Source organism: Acomys minous, assembly GCF_964271855.1.
Source record: "Acomys minous genome assembly, chromosome: 1".
NCBI lineage: Eukaryota > Metazoa > Chordata > Mammalia > Rodentia > Muridae > Acomys > Acomys minous.
In genome coordinates, this window is record NC_140483.1 from 36,680,702 (window position 1) to 36,703,146 (window position 22,445).

At 46.0% G+C, this 22,445-nt stretch overlaps 1 protein-coding gene and 1 long non-coding RNA gene across 5 annotated transcripts in view; one reads left to right on the plus strand and one right to left on the minus strand.

Moving 5' to 3' along the window:
- FAM163A (family with sequence similarity 163 member A) overlaps positions 1 to 22,445 on the plus strand; it is an 85,885-nt gene that overhangs the window by 45,190 nt on the left and 18,250 nt on the right. The window lies entirely within an intron of this gene.
- On the minus strand, positions 525 to 10,467 carry LOC311592449. The gene is made up of 4 exons (XR_014777413.1): positions 10,336 to 10,467; positions 7,281 to 7,523; positions 7,029 to 7,108; positions 525 to 1,088 (listed from the first exon to the last, which is right to left on the minus strand). It is a non-coding gene; the product is annotated as an uncharacterized lncRNA (long non-coding RNA).

Consider the following 22,445-nt stretch of genomic DNA (forward strand, 5'->3'; position numbering starts at 1 on the left):
GGGCCGGAAAGATGGCTCAGCAGTTAAGAGAACTGTCTGCTCTTCCAGAGGTCCTGAGTTCAATTCTCAGAAATACATGGAGGCTCACCGCCACCTATACTGAGATCTGATGCCCTCTTCTGGCCTGCAGGTGTACATGCATATAGAGCACTCATATACATAAGATAAGTAAATCTTTCCAAAAAAGAAATAATAGAGGGATTTGGAAAGATAAATTTTTATTATTTGTCTAGGAAAAAAAAAAACAGGGCAAAGAAGGATTTTAAGATTTTCCCAAGGTGGTCACATAGTGGTAAGTAACAAACCTAGAATCTGGTCCTAAGCCTGAATGACTGCTGAGCCACTATGGGGACTGCCACATGCTTTATTTACTTATTTATTTATGTATATTCTTTATTGTACTTTCCAATTTCTTCATAACTGAGCATGTTAAAACCATAACATAAATTGGACTTCCTGGAGAGCTAGGTCAGTGGCTATAAACAACGTTTCCCTAATCACACCTACTTTGTTCAAATACTGTCGGTCTTCACCCAAAGGACATATTTGAAATAGGATCCCATAAGAAGAGATCCTGGCTCCTCTGATGTCACCAAAGGTCTGGCCCTTCTGTGTGGGAGGTGAAAGCTGCTCCTGGTTGGCAGCCACCAGCTGCAGGACTCCTAGGCAACCAAGGTTCTTGAGACTGTGCACAGCTGATTACATTTCAAAGCAGACATGTGTTTCACCCATGAGAACCCCAAGCTTTCTAGAACCTACTGCCATCCCCAAGAATGACCTGGCTGTCACTGATGTTTCCTGTGTCCGTGCCTTGAGGGATCCCCATCTTCTCTTTCAGAGTAGACGGTGGGGGAGGTAAGAGTGTGGAACCCCAAACTGCGTACACTCAACCATCACTTACTGGTGGGATGCCCTCAGTTGTGCCAAGCTCGAAAACAGAGGCAGTTCTTCATAGTGAAGTTTGTTACTCAATTCAAGCAGGCATGGTGGCTCATGGCTGCTATCCCATCACTCTGGAGCCCGAGTCAGGAGGATTGTCTTGAGTTGGAAGTCAGACTGATCTATCTCTAAAGTGAGTGCCAGGCCAGCTGTTAGGATTTAAAATTAAACGGTGAGACGCAACAGAACTGATATGGAGAGATTGCGTTGGGAGAAGGGAAATGGAGAGGACTTAGGGCCTGAGTGAGCCAAGAGGGTAGAGGGAGACAGAGACAGAGAAACAGTGAAACAAGACAGACAGACAGAGAGACAGAGACAGAGACCGAGACAGAGAGAGAATACAGAGAAAGGAAGCACCCCTTAGAGAGTATGTAAGAATAGGAGTGCAGAGCAGGCGTGGTGGTGCACGCCTTTAATCCCAGCACTCAGGAGGCAGAGGCAGGCGGATCTCTGTGAGTTCAAGGCCTGCCTGGTCTACAAAGCAAGTCTAGGACAGCCAAGGCTACACAGAGAGACCCTGTCTTGAAAAAAAAAAAAAGAATAGGAATGCAAGAGTGAGAGATGGGTAGCAGGCTTATCCTTTTATAGTCTGGCACACACCTGACGGTGGGCAGGTGATGATGTCAGAGGTTGCTAAGCAACCTGGAGGCAGATCATATCAGCTTGCAGACTAACAGATCTGCTTGTGAGCAAACACCAGCCAAGGTTACAAGCAAGACCCTGTCAATAGGGTTTGGGGGAGAAGAGCAAGGGGTGGGGAGAAAAGAAAAATAGATAAATTCTAGTTAACATGATGCCAAGCACATGCTGGGTTACCTTCCCTGACCCCAACCCCAGTGTCACCTTGAGCAGCTCCCTTTGCACTCCAGCTAGTGTGGCCCTGGATATTTTCATACCCAGATCCAGAGGAAACATGCCTCACAGGACAAATTCCTGCCTCTAAAGGGAAGTACTGACCCAGACTTCCCACGCCCTCCTCTAGGGTCTAACCTGAGGAATATAGTTTTCGTCCCTCATCAAGGAAACTTCCCCACCTAAGGCTCAGAGAACTTGGGAAAGGTGGGGGCAGAGCCAGATGATGGGGAAAAGCCCAGGAGAACACAACCCTGCACAGAGCTACAGGCAACTGAGGAAAGCTGGGGAAAGAGGAGCACACCAATCGGCTGTCCAGTCAGCCCTAAAAACACACATACAAGTAACATTACACAGACTGAACAAATTCTATTCAGGAATGTGTGTGTGTGTGTGTGTGTGTGTGTGTGTGTGTGTGTGTGTGTGTGTGTGCATGTGTGTGTGTGCATGTGCGTATGTGTGTGTGTGTGTGCGCGTGCGCACATGCAATAACAATTAGTGGAAAAAGAGGCTATGAATTTGAAGGAGAGCAGGGAGGGGTATGTGGAAAGAATTGGAGGAAGGAAAGAGAAGGGAGAAATGTGATTACATTATAACCTCAAAAAGAAAGAAGAGCCTTAGCTTTTGAAGAAAACACAAAACCAGAAAGAAAAATGGAGAAATGTTTACTAGATTGTTTTTACATGGCAGCGGAAGGGGATGTCCTGAAGACACAGCTATGTGACACATCACAGTGAGCAAACGCTGGAGGCTGTGGCTTCGGCTTTTCCTCCCAGGCCCTTTCTTGTGGTTATTTTAGTCCACTGAGTTAAGAAGCAACTTGCGTTCTCCCCGCCTTAGCCTTTCAATTCTGTCCAACACACTGGACTCTTCTGTTGCCTGGCTACCAAGCAGGTGGTCCCAAATGTCAAAGAAAAGCTGCCCAGCCTTAGAAATTGTCCACAGACGTCCCTGAGGGAGGACACATAAATATAGACCATAAAGAGATAACTCATGTCAAGCCCAGCTTCTCCACCATCTCCTTGCTGTGACTCACAGAGCAGTTAAAGGTGCAGTAATAATCCAGCCTGTCAGGGAGCCTGCGCAGAGCCGATGGTTCAAGCCCCCACCCCTCACCCCCCATCCCCAACTCCCGCCTCCCCCACCAACACCCTGATGAGATTCAGGCCTCTCCTGCTGGTATATGAGTTACCAACTGCTTGTTTCGAGAAAACCAATTAAGAGACCATAAATTGCAATCAACTAGAAAGGTCACTGCGCAGGCTATAAATACAGGCGTTTCTAAACCAGAGTGGAAGTCTGCACTGCAGTTCTTCCCTCCGCCCACATCCCCCAGCTGAGGGTTCCTTTGATAAACTGAAAGAACATCCAGGCCAGCATCAAAAAGGCATTCCCTGGCTTTTTATTTTGCAGCCGACCCGACCCTCTCGCGTGACCCTGGGAATTCTTAGCTTCTGGCTACACTGTTTGTCTTGAGCTGCCAGCCCCGACTTCAACAATCATTTTCTTTACAGGGCAAGAAAAGGCTGACAGTTACCACAAGGGAATAATAATGTATAATCCCACCCTTCAAAAGCAAAAGTATGCAGGGATGAGGCTGTGCACACTTGTAATCCCACACTCAGGAGGCTGAGGCAGGGGATTACCAGTCTGAAGCCAGATGGGGCTACATGGTGAGACTCTTTTTTTTTTCTTTCTTTCTTTCTTTTTTTTTTTTTTTAAGATTTATTTATTATGTATACAGATCTCATCAGTGCTCCTAACCTCTGAGCCATCTCTCCAGCCCTGGTGAGACTCTTTCTAAAGAACAGAGTAAAAAGGAGGGAAAAGGTAGCACTTTGGATGGCTATCTGAGTACATATTGCTTTTCGCCGGGAACATGTTTTATTTAGGAGGTGGCACTGTTTTGTAGCCTGTTCATCAGCACTTTACACTGATGCTTTTCCGCAGTACTGTACGTAGATGGCAACTTAGTTACCTGTTCCTGTTGTTAAGCATTAGGTAACTTCCGAACTTGCCTTCAAGCAGAAGGATGCAGGGACTATTACTGACTTGAAGTTTTCCTTTAGACATAATTGTTTCCTTCTGTTATATACTTGAAATGAAATTGCTAAGCTCTTGATCTCTAAAACTGGTCACGTTGCCAAATTGCCTTCCGGAGAGGTCAGCTCTGTTTACCCTTTATATGGCAGTGTGCTTGTGACCATTTCCCCCATGCCCTTGCCAAAAAGCTATTTATACACATTTCTAAATCTCAACCAATTTACTGTATTAAAAAGTCATCATTTTAATCTAAAGAGTCAGGGTTGGGGAGATGTCTCAGTCACTAGCATGTCTGCCATGCAAGCATAAGGGTCTGAGTTCAGAAACCACATAAAAAGATGAGGTTGTGTGTGCCTATAACCCCAGCACTGAGTGGGCGGAGACAGGCAGATCCCTGAGGCTTGCTGTCCAGCCAGCTTTGCCAAATAGGTAAGCTGCAGGTTCAGTGAGAGACCTATCTCAAAACAGAATGCAGAGAGGCTGGAGAGACGGCTCAGGCATAAAGAGTACTTCCTGTTCTTCCAGAGGTCCTGAGTTCCATTCCCAGAAACCACTCGGTGGCTCATAAGCATCTCTAATGAGGTCTGGTGCCCTCTTCTGGCCTGCAGGCATACATGCAGGCAGAGCACTGTATACATAATAAATAAATAAAAGGAATCAAATCCATTCTTTAAGCCACAAGCCGTGAGTGCTTCAAGTAGAGCCTGCTGCCTCTGTGGGCCCCCGCACCTCTGAGCCTCAAATCTCTCTCACACACATGTGTGTCATTACCAGGATCCAAGGGCCATTCCCAAGGGTCTGCTAGTAGACGTTGCTGTCTTGAACAGCAGGATGCTGAAATAGTATCTGCACTGTGGCAGCATCAGGCCTGCTGCCAGGAAGAAGGTACAAGACCTTCCAGTCACAGTCACCATGGCGGGGATGAATCTGATAACGTTCATTCGGTGAACCATGACATCCTTTGGCATACAAATCTGAGTTATTGACGTTTGCAGTGAGATTGTTTCAAAAACGTTACGTGGTCATGAAACAAGTGGCAGCAAACCCAACTAGAGTCTCCTGGCCCCTAAGCAATCTCTTTAGCTCCAGACTCTTAATTTAATAGCGCAAACAGAGTAAGCTATTTAGCTATTAGGTCTTTGAGCATCCGAGAGCTCATCCTGAACATGTCTATTCTGAGACTTGCTTGATCTAAAATTAACATAAATAACAGGTCAAGGTATCAGAACGCATTCTTTCACCCAGCTGGTGCTTTCAGAGCTCTTACCATGTACTGGTCCCTAGACCCAGCACCAAAGACACAGAAATGAAAGAGACATAGACCCTGCCCCACAGACATAGACTTCTCCCCAGCTGTTGGGTGCAACTAAATGCATCCGCAATGACAGAAATAAGGCTTAACCTCGGGAGCAATGCCAATCAAGAGAGGACAGCCAGGCAGCAGCTGTGCAGGCCGGATGAGGTTAGGAAGTACTCAGAGGCTGTGCATAAAGTAGTAACACCGTGGGTATGAGGGTGAGGTCTAGGCCCAGGTGTGTCCAACCTACCACCCACGGGGCACCTCCCCCAGGACAGTGATCAGGATGGTGATAAATGGGGTCCAACATATTTGTAGATGACAATGTCATATCACAGGAACAAAAAAGTGGAGGAGGACATCTTTGTGGGGAAGTAGTAGTCCAGGGATGGGGGTCAGAGAGAGGAATAGGGAATAAATATAATCAAAATATGTTATATACCTATATGAAGCTATCAGGAAATAAATGCAAAGAAAAACTTAATAGGTGGCAGAGTGGAGGAGGGAGGGACCGGGTACAGGGCTGGGTTCAGGGAGGGGCTCACCGCAGGGCCCAGGTGAGAGGCAGTGGAAATCAGTAGTAATTGTCTTGACAAAGACCAGCAGATAGGGACCACCATGGTGTGTGTGTGTGTGTGTGTGTGTGTGTGTGTGTGTGTGTGTGTGTACGTGCGTGGTGTGTCTGTATGTCTGTGTGCCTGCATGTGTGTGTGTCTGTGTGTCCGTGCATATGTATGTGTGTACTTTTGTACGTGATGTGTCTGTGTGTGTACACTTGTGTGTTGGTGCATGGGAGCGTGTATGTGTGCACATGTGCACTCGAGCATTTGACCTTACAGCCTGTGGAAATGGGTGGAGTGTGGAGACCTTAGTTACAGAATCATCGAAATGGTTCCAGTGTCCTCCGGATCAGAGATTGCAGAGACAAGTTAATAAATAAGCTTCATTCCATTAAAAAAAAAAAATCCTCTACAAATGGCAGATGTGTTTCTCCCTAGAAGTAAATTTGCCAACCATCATGGGGTCACTTTTTCTTACGGTGTGCTTGTTCATTGTTGCCAGTTTCAGTCTCTAATGCCTCTACATCAGTGCCTCTGACCCTCCAGCCCTGGATCAGTCAAGGGAGGGCAAAACCCAAAAGCCCTCCACCCAAAAGGAACCATTCTGAAAGCACGTAACCCCCCCCCCCATCGGTCCCACCACACCATGGCTTGCTCACTTGGTAAATCCAAATTAATTTTGGTTGAAATAATTGTTACTTTCAGACCATGTTTGCCATGGTCCATTCGCCTCTTTCCTAGGGAGCGTCCCCAGCCTGAGCCTCACAGGGAAGGCCTGTTCTTCTACTGACCTACCATCTACTTGTATGAACCAAAGCCTGCAAGAAACATCGTGGATCTCTATGGCCAGATAAACTCAACCTAGCGTGTGAGATGGGGCAGCAGGGACTCCGCTGTGGAGCCCAGCCCTGCCTCTTCCCAGTTGTGTAGTTTGGATAATGTCTTACTTCCTTTTCTTGTTGCTGTGATGAAATACACTGAGACAAAAAAAAAAAAAAAAACAACTCAATGGACAACGGGCTTATTTCAGCTCACAGCTCAAGGGTACAGTCCCAGTCCATCACGGCAGAGGAAGCTCGGAGCAGCCGGTCCGAGCACATGCGTCGTCAAGAATCAGAGAGCAATTAAGTGTTTGTTCTCAGCTCAGTTTTGTTTTTGTTTTTTTATTTCATATAGTCCAAGATCCCTGCCTGGGGACTGGTTCTGCCTACGGTTAAGATGGGTCTTTCCTTGTCAACTAACCTAAGTTAGACATCCTCAAGAGACCCACCTCGAACTAGACCATCTCTCACAGCTATGCCAGTGACTTTAGATTCTGCCAAGTTAATATGACTCACCAGGACAAGGTACCAGTGGAGATTTCTCGGCCTCCGTGTCTCCACCGCTACATGGGCAGACAAAACATATCCCAGGGATCCTACAGGAATGAAATGACTCGATGGGTGTATCTGATTTGGAAATGTGCAGAAAGACGTAAATGGAGGGCTAGAGGTTGGAGAGGAGAGATGTCATAGAAAGATGAGGCTATCTTTAGTCTGCAATCGAGTCACTCTAGTGGGAGACCCAGCTCTTAGGCCTGTTTCACTCACCATGCAAAGTGTCCTGTGCTCTGTATCCACAATGGCACTGTACTCAGGGCTCAGCGCTTCATGCCCTGGGACAGTCTTCTCAGCACACACAGCCTCCGTCATCCAGGCTCACCCCAACACAGAGAGCCCAGCCTCACGGTGGGAGCAGGGCTCTCTGTACAGGATCTCTTCCACAAGCTTCTGTTTGTAGGTTGTTGGTCAACTTGACACAGGCTAGAGTGATCTGGGGAGAGGGGATCTGAACTGGAAAAAAAAATGCCTTCATCAGATTGCCTATAGGTGGGTCTGTGCGACATTTTCTCAATTGATGATTGATGTGGGAGGGCCCAGCCACTGCCAGCAGTGCCACCTCTGAGCAGGTGGTCCTGGCTGCTATAAGAAAACAGAATGAGGGCTGGAGAGATGGCCCAGAGGTTAAGAGCACCACCTGCTCTTCCAGACAACCAGAGTTCAATTCCCAGCAACCACATGGTGGCTCACAACCATCTATAACGAGATTTGGTGCCCTCTTCTGGCCTGCAGGTATAAAGCAGTCATATACATTAAATAAATAAATATATTTTTTAAGAAAGAAAGAAAGAAAACAGAATGAGAGCCGGATGTGGTAGCGAACGCCTGTAATCCCAGCACTCCAGAGGCAGAGGCAGGTGGATCGCTATGAGTTCAAGGCCAGCCTGGTCTACAAAGTAAGTCTAGGACAGCCAAGGCTACACAGAGAAACCCTGTCTCAAAACATGAGAGAGAGAGAGAGAGAGAGAGAGAGAGAGAGAGAGAGAGAGAGAGAGAGAGAGAGGAGAGAAAGAGAGAGAGCAGAATGAGAGCTGAAGTGATGGTTCAAGGATTAAGAGTATTTGCACTTTTCCAGAAGACCTGGGTTCGGTTTCCAACACCAGGTGGCCTCACAGCTGCCTTTAACTCCAGCTCCAGGGAATCTGACACCTTCTGGCTTCCAAGGACACCCATATGAATGTAGTGCTCATAAACTAACCTGGACACATACAAATAAACATAAATAGAAATAAATTAATTTTCTTTTAAAGTAAGCACAGCAAACCAGGGAAAGTACGCCAATAAGTAGTGTTCCTCATGGTCACTGCTTCTGTTCCTGACTCCAGGCTCCCGTCTTGAGTCTCTGCCCTGACACACCTCCCCGTCTCTCAGTGTTGGGCTCAGTGTTTTGTCATAGCAAGAGAAAGCCAACTAGGACATGTAGTCGGTCAACACAATGCAAAGGCTGCCACTAGAAGACAAAAGGAATATAGCAGGAGTGGGAACCACTAACAGTAGCAGCTAGCTTTGTTGTTGTTTGTTGAGACAAGGACTCATGTAGCCCAGGCTAGCCTTGAACTCGTTGTGTAGTGAATGATCACCTTGAACTCCTGGTCCTCTTGCTTCCACCTTTCAAGTGCTGAGATTACAGGCACTCATCACCATGCATGTACCCCCCTTTCCTGCCCCCCCCCAAGTCAGCTGTTATATGTTTCCCACAGAAAACATGAACTTTTTGTGGACTTTCTCAAAATGATCTGTGGCATGGTTATCATTATCCCCATTTTAAAGATCTTACAGGGGAAAACTGAGGCCCAACGTGGCTGAGTGATTTGCCCAGAATGCACAGCCAGTAAGCTATGGGGGCCAATACTTCTACTCAAGTCTCACTGATGGTCTCTAAATCCACACTGTCAACTCCATACTGGGTAAACCCCTCCAGCCCACCTGCAGAAACACGCTGGTTGAGGGAGGCAGGCAGATGGGCTCTGTAGCTGTTACCTCCCCTGAGAGACCAAATCTCCCCTTCCACAGATCTGAGGAGGTGGCAGCCACTTGGACTGAGATTTGTTTCTCTAGGAAAAGTTCACTGTAGGCAAATCCAGTTCAGGCTCAGTAGGACCTTATATGGTGACCTGCAGGCACCAGAGAGTGAGGAAAGAGGAGACGCAGCAGGGAGAGACATACAGGATGGAGAAAGGATATTGCTCTAAATCCCAGGGCATTCTTACACGGAATGATATGGGAACAGCCAGCCAGTGAGAAATGAACAGACACAAAAGGGCCCCAATTGGAAGACCCGCCAGGCACTAGGCCTCCCTAGCAGTGTTCCTGCTTAGGTTGTTGCTCTCAAAGTCCCAGCAAAGCCCCTCAAAGCTCAGGGAATACTCAACCAGCCTACACATCAAGACCCAGACAGAGGATTTGCGTCTTAAACTCAGACAGCACGTTATCGTCACAATACAGAGGCAAGCAAAAAAAAAAAAAAAAAAAAAAAAAAGGGAGACCCAAGGGACCTAACGTCCTGGGACAGTGTTAGAAGTACCACTGTCCTTAGACTCAGACAGAGGAGGCCCTCCCCACACGGAGGACATGTCTGTGGATCGAGAAGCTGCCGCTAGGTCTCCCTAGCCCTGGACTTGTAGCTGTAGGGTGTTTCCCGAGAACCACGCCTGCTGTACAGCGGAGCTCAGCGAGGCACCGCTTTGGTGCATAGAAGCAAGGCTGGAGTGTTCACGCTTCACGCACATGAGGCCCCTGGGGGCTGCGTGACCTAGTCCTGGATAAAAAGAAAAAGGGGGAAACATTGCAAGTTGACAGCTGGGCCAGCTGTCCCCAGTGCTGTCACACTTCAGCATGGAGCTCTGGGGAGGGGGTCTTAGAATGCTAAAATTGCACCTTGATCTTCTAAGTATTATATTTATCAAGATAGTGTGATAACTTTTTTTTTTTAATGTAACAGTACCTAGCTTGCAGTGGGTGGGTATGGCGAGGGGTGATGGGTAGAAGTGGGGGTGGGGTGACGACGTGCAGGGTGTCTGGGAATTCAAGGCCAGGGACCTGAACAGGCTAGGCAAACACTGCCCCCACTGAACTGTATCCCAAGACTCTTTCAAGATTGTGTCCCTGTGTGGTTTAGGCTGGCCTTGAACTCACTACGTAGCCCAGGATATCTTGAAACTAGTGACCCTCCTACCTCAGTGACAAGTATTAGGAGCAAGACTTTAAGTGGGAGAAGTTGTAAAAGTCATTCCCTCCAACCGCTCAGCTAAAACCAAGTTCTCACCAAATGCTTGACAGTCCTCAGCTGGCCTCGCAGTCACTCAGTCATTCTCTGTGTTCTGCTTCTCTGGAATCAAAGTCTGTCTTCATAGTTGGGAATCAGCATTTGATAGTGATGAATGTGAAGACTTATTCTGTAGAGGAGTGAAAGATAACCGTTAATGACCTTTGACCTTGTGGTAGTTTGAATGAGAATGCCCCCTCCACCCCTCCACCCCTCCTACCATATATTTAAATATTAAATCATCAGGAAGTGGCACTATTTGAGAAGATTAGAAGTATTAGGAGGTGTGGCCTCTTTGGAGGAAGTGTGTCACTAGAGGTGGGCTTTGAGGCTTCACCAGGCCCAGAGCTGCTCTCTCTGCCTGCAGATCTGGGCGAAGCTCTCAGCTACTGCTCCAGAGTCAAGCATGCCACCGTGGACTGAGCCTCTGAGACTGTAAGCAAACCCCCAACTAAACTCTTTCTTTTATAAGAGTTGCCATGGTCCTGGTGTTTCTTCACAGCACTGGAACGGTCCAAATGCTGCCTGGACCACTCACCAGATATATGACCTTGGGTTGGTTTCTTAATCTTTCTGAACTTCAGTGTCCCTTTTTGTAACATGGAAATGAGGTTGTTGTTAGTGATACTTCACTACAATACAAAGTTTTAATTTTTTTGAATTTATAATTTTATTATTTTCTGAGTATGTGTGTTTTGTCTGCATGTATGTCTGTGTACCCTATGCATGATGGGTGCCTGTAGAGGCCAGAAGAGAGTACCAGGTCCCCTGGAATTGGGGGTTATAGACAGTTGGAACCACTATATGTGCCCTGGACATCAAACCTGGGTCCTCTGCAAGAGCAGCCAGTTCTCTTAAGCACTGAGCCGCCCCTGTGGCCCTCTGTTCTAATTCTTGATGTCTTAAGCATCTAGTCTCTGAGATGAGAGGTACATTTAATGACAGTTAAGAGGGACCTGATTGTCACTGTAACTTAGTTTCTTTCACTTTTCCCAAAACAGAAAGGGCTTGGCATCTGACCGAGGAAAGCCATGTGATATCAGACAAGTCACCGGTTCACACTCTGCCCATTGTTTTGTTAATAAAATGTAGCTTCTGATCATCCTCATCACCACACAGAGCTCATGTCAAAAGTCCTTACTCAAAGCTGGTGGCTTGCATTTTTAATCCCAGTATTTGGGAAACTGAGGCAAGAATGTTATCCTAAGTAAGAGGCCAGCCTGACTTCATAGTGAGTCCCTATTTCAAAAAAACAAAACAAGCAAAACACCCCCTACCTAAAACTTATTCACACATTCACCCTATAATTAATACATAAAAGACCCTTTCTGGGGTCTTGCCTTTGGGAGCCCCATACTCTACTGTATGAACAGTTGGTCTGATATATTTTGATGCTAATTAATAAAAGGCCATCACACTAGGGCAGGGCAAATGAGATAGGTGTGGCTAAGGTTCCTGGGCATGGGGAGACAGGAGGATCTTGGGAGGAAGAGAGACCGGAGGAGAAGAGAGGAAAAGAAAGCCGCCATGGGTTAGATGGAGGAGAAGCACGTGGCTGGAGGATCCAGCCCAGATGAAGAACATTAACAAGTATATGGGATTATGGGTGGGAAGTAACTTGATAGAAATTATTAGAAGCAGATGGCATGGGATTGGGACAGGTATCCCATACCTGCCCCACTATGGGAAGCAGTTTAGAGGATTAATATCTACCCTGCCCCAGGTTAACTAAGGCTACTTTAAAATATAACAAGTGTCTGTGTCTTGATTGGCTACTAGTGGGTTATACTGCTTGTAATAGTAATTATAGGCCTGATGATAAACACTATTAGGAATATTAGTAATTTAACAACAACAAGTGGCGCCCAATATGTTGTTGTTGAATTATCAGTATTGCCTAATAATTGCCCCCATCTTGGGCCCCACTTGTTGGCTCTGATTCCTTAACGATTCTACTTTATTGGGAATTTATTAAAGGCGTGTGCCTCCCTTACAACCTGACTACCCTAAATAGAAGGGAAAGGAGATTAAGGAGAACAAGAATGAAACCTTCTGGGTGTCAGTTCCTCAGAGCAAATCCCCTGGCGTAATTCTCAGGAGCCTAGCAGATCCTCTATCCGACGGAAGAAGCCTCACCCTCTCTGGACCGAACCTGGAGGAAACCATCAAGCTCGTCGCCCGCTGCCAAATCCTCCAACCATGCACCATGGGCAGGAACCTCTGATGTCTCTCCTTCCACTTCCTCAATGTCCTTCTCCTCCTGCTTCCTCCTCCGGCTTCCTCTTCCTCCTAATCAACGGTCCTTTTTGCAATACAATATCCTGGAGTCACCAGAGCCCATCTTTTGTCTTGGGCTGAAACACTCTCCCCTGCCCCCCCCCCCCAGTCTATCTTTATCAGTTTGTAGAGACAAAATCTCAGTGGGGTCAAGTTACCCAAGCTACTTTCACCTTGGGTCCAGCCTAAGGCAAGGTTACATTCTCTTCACAATGAACCAAAAGGACTTTATTAAAAATATAATGTGGCCGGTTCTGGTGGCGCAGGCTGGTAGGATTTGCTGAAGGAGGCAGAGGCAGGAGGATCTGGAGTTCGAGGCCAGCCTGGGATACACATTTTTTTTCCTTGGCTTTCATCAAGAACTCATAAACCCACAGCTACACAACACTAGCAAATAAAGCTCCAACACACATGGGGCTGCTCATTATAATATATATATATATATATATATATATATATATATATATATATATATATATATATATACACATATAGTGTGTGATGCATGTTGGTGTCCTGAAGAAGGGACAACTGGCTCCTGGAGGAACTAGATCTAGAAGAAATGATACTTTAGAGATGAAGGTGGTAGGAACAGGAATCCCCATGAAATATCATGAGGAACAAAAGGAAAAGAAAGGCATGGTGTCACATGTTTTATGAAATAGAAATGCAGAACAAAATGAACCCTTCCTCAAATGGCCCCGTAGGCTCACATGTTTGAATGCTTACTCGACAGGAGTGGAACAGTTTTAGGATTAGGAGAGGTGGCCTTGTTGGAGGAGGTGTGTCACTTGGAGCTAGCTTTGAGGTTTCAAAAGCCCATGCCAGGCCCAGCTCCCTCCCTCCCCCCCCCCCACTGCCTTCAGCCTGTGAATCAGGATACACAGCTTCCAGCTATGTCTCCCCCACCACACCTGCCTGTGAGCCACCACACTCCCCACCATGTTGATAATGGACTAAGCCTAAGAAAAAACTCAAAATTAAATGTTTTTTTCTACAAGTTGCCTCGGTCATGGTGTCTCCTTACTGTTGTTATAATGAAGAAAATCCCAATTGTTCTATTTTACCAATAAAGACTCAGGAGCCAGGTATTCGAGAGAAAACCTACTAACTCAGAGAGGCAGAGAAAGCACCCAGCTAACCTTCCTACTCAGCTGGTTTCCAGAAGAGGGGGAGAGAGAAAGAGAGAGAGAGAGAGAGAGAGAGAGAGAGAGAGAGAGAGAGAGAGAGAGAGAGAGCCCTTTCTCCTTCTCCACACTATCTTAAATATCCTTCAGCCAATACCCCTCCTTTCTGTTTGATCCTTGTCAGTCAGCTGGTTTCTTGCTCTGCCTCTTGACCTAGCTTTACTTTATTTAATCCTGTTTACAGAAAGCTCTTAGATCAAAGGTGCGTGCTAGGGCTGAGCCACACCACGAGTACTTGTTTGCAGTAAATAGAAAGCTCTAGGATCAAAGACTGAGCCATACCACCATTAGAAACAGGGTTTTTTACAATTTCAGGGTTCTTAAGTAAGACTGTTGTGGTGGTACATGCTAATGTGCTATACTGAGGAAGGGAAGATGAGGGGGCGGGTCACCAGTTTGAGGCCAGCCTGGGCTACATCTTTAGAGTACTGAGATGGCTTACCAAACCCATGACCTGAATTCCACCCCTGGGCCCCACATGGTGGAAGGAGAGATCCAACTCTCTTCCTCTGGTTTCCATCCTTGGGCTGTGGTATGTGCACATTCGCGCACAATAAATGCAATAAAGCAGGTCACACTTTCTAAAATTCCAAGAGCCTGTGTGTGAGTTGTTTTACAAGTCAGAAGGTTTATTACCCGTCTACATAATGATGTATGAGCTTGTGTCAAGGACGCAAAGTGTGTGGCAAGAGCACGGGACATACAAGATACAGAATGTGTGTGTGTGTGTGTGTGCGCGTGCTCATGCAATCTGTGGCCTGCTGTGGCTTAATGCTAATTAGGGCACTGTGACACTCTTAGGTCTCCACAGTGTCTTGTCAAGTCTCAAGGGGTCTTGGTGAGACACATCTGGGACTAGCTCAAATTTCGTAGTTCCAACAGTTCAAAGGTCTCAGAATTGGCTTTGATGGAACTGGGTGCTTTCCCATGCTTGTAAATTAAAAGGAAAAGCGAACTGAGCTGAAAGTAAGTTCCTTAGAAAGAAACATGAACCGAGCCACAGGCATGGAGATCCAGCTACCGGGTTAATGATACCCTGGGCATCCAGAACACTCTGTCGTCTGTAGACTGCCACACACTAGGTGACTATTGTCAGCCCTAACTGCCTGATTTAACAGAGATATTCCTCCCCACAGGTGAGTATCAGGCATACTTTATGTGATTAATTATAGAGCAGCATTTAAGGCCCATCTACGAGTGGGAAAAAGCCAAGATCTTGAATGACAGCTAAAAGGGACTCCGCATGAGTTCCTTGAAGCTTCCTCCACTGTGGCTATAGCCAGCATGCCCTGGCAGGACCTGAGAACTCCGGCTGCTCTGACCCTTACTCTCCTGAGAGCCTTCTGCCCAGCGCTCAGCTCAGGGCTGTGTCTTTGCTGTAAGTTTAGGGAATTGAAGTGGAAAGGACATCTGTTTTCCAACATCTAGGAAGGTGTGGACAGCAAGCAGTTTTTACACTTCATTCTCCAAAGAAGCCCTTGAAATAAGGATGCCTGGTGTGTGCCAGTTATCCCAGCATAATTTTTTAATTATTAATTTATTTTTATTTCGTATACATTGATGCTTTACTTACATGCATGTCTGTGTGAAGGTACCAGGTACCCCAGACTGGGCCAATTGTGAGCTGCCATGTGGGTGCTGGGAATTAAACCCAGGTCCCCTGGAGGAACAGGCAATGCTCTTCACCACTGAGCCATCTCCAGCCCCCAGCATAATTCTTTTTGTTTTTTAAGGTTTTTTTGAGACAGGGTTTCTCTGTGTAACAGTCCTGGCTGCCCTAGACTCACTTTTGTAGACCAGGCTGGCCTCGAACTCACAGCAATCCACCTGCTTCTGCCTCCCGAGTGCTGGTCCAGCATAATTCTTAATAGCAGCCTCTGTGGTGGGTAATCTTCAGTGTTAAATTAATGGAATTTAGAATTACCATGGAAACCACCTCTGGGTGTGTCTTTGAGGGTGTGTCCAAAGAGCTTTAATAGGGTAAAGAAGACCCACCCTGAATGTGGGTGACACCTTCCTATGGGCCTGGTCCTTGAATGACTGAAAATGAGGAAACAGGGCTGGCGAGATGCCGCAGCACGTCATGCATGTGCCTGCCAGGCAAGCAGGAGGCCCGGAGTTTGGCTATGAAGCACGGCTGTAAAGGCTAGGTGGGTGTGGCGGCCCCACTGTGTTACTCCAGTACACAGTGACTTCACCCGAAGTCTCAACAGAATCACGAAGCTAACCTGGGTTTCCCAGCGCCAAAGCCTGGGCTCCTCCCACACTCGTAGGACCGTGAACTGTGTCACCAGCCAGCAGCAAACCCAGAGAGAGATGTGCACACAAGAAACGCATGCTAAGTTAGTGTGACAGGCTGAGAGAAGGAGGCCACGATGCCCAGAGTGACTGAAAAACTAGGAGTGAACTGAAGAGGATTTGTGGGACAAAAGGGGAATTTATTATAAAACCTGATTACAAAACAAGAGAAACAGAATCTCACCCCAGCCAAGCACGGCAGAGTCCATTGCCAAGTTGTTTTGCCTCGACATTACCTGACTCAGTTTACCTGGTGGCCATCACGCTTTATGTAAGCGTGAGTCCAAATCTGCCCTTGTAGACACCTTCTTCTTCTTCTTCTTCTTCTTCTTCTTCTTCTTCTTCTTCTTCTTCTTCTTCTTCTTCTTCTTCTTCTCTTTATGATAAAGTTCTGAAGGTGCAACTTAATAACTATACATGTGCCGGGTGTGGTGGCGCACACCTTAAATCCCAGCACTCAGGAGGCAGAGGCAGGCGGATTGCTGTGAGTTCGAAGCCAACATGATCTACAAAATGAGTCCAGGACAGCCAGGGCTACACAGAGATACCTTGTCTCAAAACACAAACAAACAAAAATAACTATACATGTCACTGAGTGCCTGTGCTATGAGCAAACAAATGGCTTCCTTACTTTTTAGATGTGTATAGTCTATTTCTTTTCTTTTCTTTTTTTTCTTTAATTATTGGATGCAATGCAAGAAAAACAGCAAACAGCTTAGAACTCTTGTAGTGCAGCCCACCGGTTAGCACACCCAGGGTGGGCGTGCCTTGGAGAGGCAGAGCCCCGAGGACAACGTGTCCTGAGGACTTTAAGCTGCTATGGAGTTTCACTCTGCTTGCTGCCCTTGCAGTCATCACACCCTCATAATCTATGGATTTGTGAAAACTCTAAGCCCTTCACTAGGCAGTATTAGTTTTTTATCTTTTCCAAACATTGCTGCTAAAGCAGATTAATGATTCAACCACCACCCTCAGAAAGAATCTGGAGATGTAGATTGCTATTAAAGTTAGGTTAAACTGGGCGTGGTGGCGCACGCCTTTAATCTCAGAACTTGGGAGGCAGAGGCAGGCGGATCGCTGTGAGTTCGAGGCCAGCCTGGTATACAAAGCGAGCCCAGGACAGCCAAGGCTAACACAGAGAGACCTTGTCTCAAAAAACCAAAAAAGAAAAAAATTAGGTTAAGATGCTTTCGTTTGTGGCTTTGACATAGAAAATCTTGGGGAACAATTTGAAGTTCAGAAAGGTACACTCCTGGTTATTGAGAGATTTTTTTGAAGTCAGAGGACGGGAACAATGGCAGCCCAGCCAGCACTAGCTGATGTGCTTTTCCTCCGGAAGCTGGGCTGGTGATCAAAGTGATGATTAATTTCTTGTACCCATCTTTACCCTCATCTTCCTGATATGATTTAATTAAAAAATTGTTGGCGAATAGGTGTGCGCTCTGAGGATTTGAAGTAGAAATGACTGATAGTTTTGCATATATAAAAGTTTAGGGGCTGGAGAGATGGCTCAGTGGTTAAGAGCACTTACTCTGCTCTTCCAGAGGTCCTGAGTTCAATTCCCAGCAACCTCATGGTGGCTCACAACCGTCTATAATGTGATCTGGTGTCCTCTTCTGGCATACATGCAGGCAGAGCACTGTATATATAATAAATGAATCTTTAAAAAAATTTTTTTTAGTTTAGACTTGTGATTTTTTTTTTAAGATTTTTAAAGATAAGTAATAAAATGATTGATTCTTTCTTTGTAACTGCAAATCACAGCCTGCCAGTAAGAGAACTGACTGAGAAAAATACCTTGCTTGCTTATACTTTGTCAAACTATAATAAGTTGCTTAGATACCAGTATATGTGGGTTCTTAGGAATAATTTGTTTTTCACCTGTAATATGTAAAACGTTTAATCATGTAATGGTATTGAGGAACATGCTGGAATTTTTTTTTCTACATATACTCATTGTAATCATTGACTTAGAAAAATAGAACATAAACCACATTGTAATTTTTCTATTGCTTGAAAGATTTTGCGGGGATATATAAGCTGTGGGAGGTAAAACAAAATTGTTGGAGCTTTGCTTCATCCAACAAGTGTGCATGTCTGTTTGTGTGGGTGTATGTGTGTAATGTGCAGTGTGTGGTATATAGTGTGTGTGTGTTTTCCCCCTTTTTTGCCAGCCCCAGAGAGTTAAGTTTTGATCCCTCAAAGAAAAGTCTGCTGAGTGATTAATTGCCAACTCCACACACACTCCCTCAGTGCCTGACCTGTCAACCTGGTCTTCAGCACTGGCTATAAATATTAATAACCACACCACCACCACTTCCATTACAGGAATTTTCTTATTCGGGATCATTTCCTGAATGTATTTCTAGAAATATGAGTATTGGGTCAAACAGCAGGAGTGTTATTTTAGGTTAGGTGCTAACCACACACGCGCGCGCGCGCGCGCACACACACACAAACAGTTTGTGACGTAATCAAGAGCCTTGCTCTTCATTCTAACTGCATGGTGTCCCATGGATGAACCATGACTCATTTAACGATTCCTGCGCTGATGATGAAAATTCCTCATCAGCTCCTTTGGTCACACGCTACATGGCCTAGCAATGTCCCCACCAACAGCTGGCCAAGGTTACAATGGTGGTCCCACAGCCAACCACGGTTACACTGGTGGTCCCACAGCCGGCCACGGTTACACTGGTGGTCCCACAGCCGGCCACAGTTACAACAGTGGTCCCACAGGGTTACAAAGAAGCTGAAGTTTCCTGTCACCTAGTGACATCCTAAGACACAGTCACCTGTTCACACCTGTTCGGGCTGATGCTGTAATAAACAAACAATTGCACATGGGGCAGCTCAGAGGTTACAAGTAAGATAACCAGAGTTCAGAGCCAAGAACCCATTTAAGATGCCAGCTGGGCATGGCAGTGTTGTGGGAATCTTTCTGGACTAAGCACCCCAGGGAGAGTGGAAGAGATGAGATGTCACTGGTGGACCAAAGCCAGGCCAGCTCCTGAATGGCCTCATCACAAGGTGGGGCAGCCAAGCAAGTGAGATTTTACAGAGGTGCAGTGGCAGTCAGCAGGTTAAGGGCAACAGCACTGTTGTGGCTGTCTCTTCAGATGATTCTGTTCCAGGTAGCAAATACCTGGAATCCAGGTACGCTTGGCAAATAGGCAGTAAGAGCAGTGCTTCAAATAAGACACTAAATAAATCAGTATCTAATAATTGGTCTTTTCAACCTTATTTTGGTTCAGTGGCACTCCTGCACACACACACACACACACACACATCTACATATGTGTGTGTGTGTGTGTGTGTGTAAGCATTATACACATACATATTCAAGCAATACACCCACAAATGAAAATGGAAAAAGGTAAAAAGTACAGTGCATACAATCGTGCACACACATACTTAATGATGGTGAACAGCTGTCACTGGTGTACGTGTTTCCCACACTACACTTTTAATTGTTATTTTAAAGTATGTGTGTGTGTGTGTGTGTGTGTGTGTGTGTGTGTGTGTGTGTGTGTGTACACATGTGCACATGTTTATGGAGGCCAGAGGATAACTTCAGGTCTCAGGAATGCTGTCCACCTTACTGTTGACACAGGGTCTTTCACTGGTCTGAAGTTTCCTCATTAGATTAGGCTGGCCGGCCGGTGAGCCCAGGGGATCTGCCTGTCTCTACCTCCCTAGGCCTCGGACTATAAGCAGGCAACTAACTGTACCTAGTTTTCCTACGTGGGTTCTTAGTATCCAATCTCAGGCCCTCATGCTTGCAAGTCAAACACTTTACTGACTGAGCCCTACCCTTTTGTTAAAGCTTACTGTAAATTAGCACACTGTGTGTGCAAAAGCAGCCTCACACGTTTTCCATTTATCACATACCTTTTTTTTTTTCCTTTTTTTTGTCAGGGTCTCACTGTGTAACCCTGGTTGGCCTGAAACTCGCTATGTAGACCAGGCTGGCCTTGGTTACAGAGATCTGTGCAGAGGGATTTTAATCCAGCAACATGGCTACTCTGGCTGGAATACAGACATGCCCTTAGCACACACCTGTAATCCCTGTGGCTGGAACACAGACACACGCTTAGTTCACACCTTTAATCCCAAACAATGAAGGTAAAGTTAGTTTATAGAAGGAAGCACCCATATTTGAAAGTGATGCCTAACTGAGAGGCAGACGAAGTGATAAATCAGAGAAAAATTTGACAGAATAGAATATGCTCAGCTCTAGGGAGAACAGAGAGAAAAAAGTGACTATAGAGAGGCACCGGAGCCAGGTTGTGGTGGCGCACGCCTTTAATCCCAGCACCCAGGAGGCAAAGGCAGGGGGATCTTTGTGAGTCCAAGGCCACCCTGGTCTACAGAATGATTCCAGGACAGCCAAGGCTACACACAGAGAAATCTTGTCTCAAAAAAAAAAAAAAAATCTACGGTAGGTGGAAGGCTGGACTGGCCGAGACTACTGGAGTGGAATTCAACAGTATGTCTAAAGACTGGAAAGCTAGGGCCGCTTTACCCTACCAGCTCCATTTTTAAGGAGCCTGTTCTTTACAGAGGCATATGTGCACACATGCACGCACAGGAACATTGCTTTTAGTAGTAGTTGTACAGGTACACACCACTTACGAAGGATGTGTGTTGTCAGAAATCCATTGTTAGGTGGTTTCATCACTATACAAACATCACGGAGTGTATTTACACAAACGTAGATGGTATAGGTCAGCCATTGACATGACCTGTTAGACAGGCTCTCCTGAGCTCATTCTGGCTTTGAACTTCCTTGGTGGTTGAGGATAATGTTGAACCCTTAATCTTTTTGCCTCTGCCTCCCACATGCTATGGTTACCGATGTGCAGAAACAGGGCCTCGGAGCCATCTCTGAGTTTTTAAGTATAAATATGCAATTTTATTTAAAAATATAAATTGTTTCCTTTGGGATTTCCCCCAAATTTTAAATAAAGAATTTTAATTGCATCATGTTGTGGTGGAGCACACCTTTAATCCCAGATCTCAGGAGGCAGGGACAGGTAGAGAGGCAGGACAACCTAGAGTTGTGGTAAGAACAGACGTGGGACACATAGCTACAGTCATACATTTACACATAAAATAAAGATTTTTCTCTTATAATGGTACATGCCTCTAATCCCAGCACTCAGGAGGCAAACACAGTCAGATCTGTAAAAGTAATTCTCACTCTGTAGACCATGCTGGCCTTGAACTCACAGAGATCTGCCTGCCTCTGCCTCCAGAGTGCTGGGATTAAAGGTGTGCACCACCAAGCCCACCTGGCATGTGCTAATGCAGCCTCGCCTCGTGCCTAGAACTCCCCAGCTGGCTGCAGAGAAGTTAGCAATGGGAACATCTTGAAGGACATTTATCATTCATGTCTCCTGCCAATTGTGTTTACTTTGTATCTACACACACACACACACACACACACACACACACACACACACACACAAGCTCAGTTTTGCTTGTGGAAATGGCTTTCTGCCTTAGCCACGTATAATTAATTTAAGGCTGTTCTTCTGCCTCTACCAATAAGGCTCCCATAGGTGTTTTTCTCCTTCATCTTTTTTACTTATCGCTCTTATGCAGTGGTTGTCTTGGGTGCCCCTCATCTCTAGTCATCATCTTATTTACTGGGCCTTCACCTTGCTACAGGGATGGAACTTAGCTATCTGATGAAAGCTACGTGCACCTAAGAATATACCCAAACTCAGACTTTAGGAAGCTCATAGATGATCGTCTACTGTATCTGGCTTTTCCCCACCTTTGCATAAATTAGTATCATCCTGTCTTTGAGAGTTGCTAGTAATTTCTACTGGTTCATTTACTTTGGGAAAAAAATCATCCTTCTTTATAATTAAAACCTGTAAAGAGGGCTGGAGAGATGGCTCAGTGGTTAAGAGTGCCGCCTGCTCTTCCAGAGGTCCTGAGTTCAATTCCCAGCCACCAGGTGGTGGTTCACAACCACCTGTAATGTGATCTGATCCCCTCTTCTGGCCAACAGGTGTACATGCAGGCAGAACACTATATACATAATAATAAATAAATAAATCTTTAAAAAAAAAAAGAAAAGAAAAGAAAAACAGAGTCCAGAAAACCCAGGTTCAATTACTGGCATCCAAATGGTGGATAGGATCTGTCAGGTCCAAAAGAAACCTGGTTCGAGTCTTACTTAGCATGTGTGTTTTCTCACAGCACTCCTCACCCGCCCCCTACCCTAAACCCCAAGGCTGAGCTTCGCTTCCCTTCCCACAGCTCCGCTCTCACCACATAACTTAGCCATTGGCCACGCCCCTCTTGGCTTGCTCTGGGCCTCTGTTTGCTGGCCCT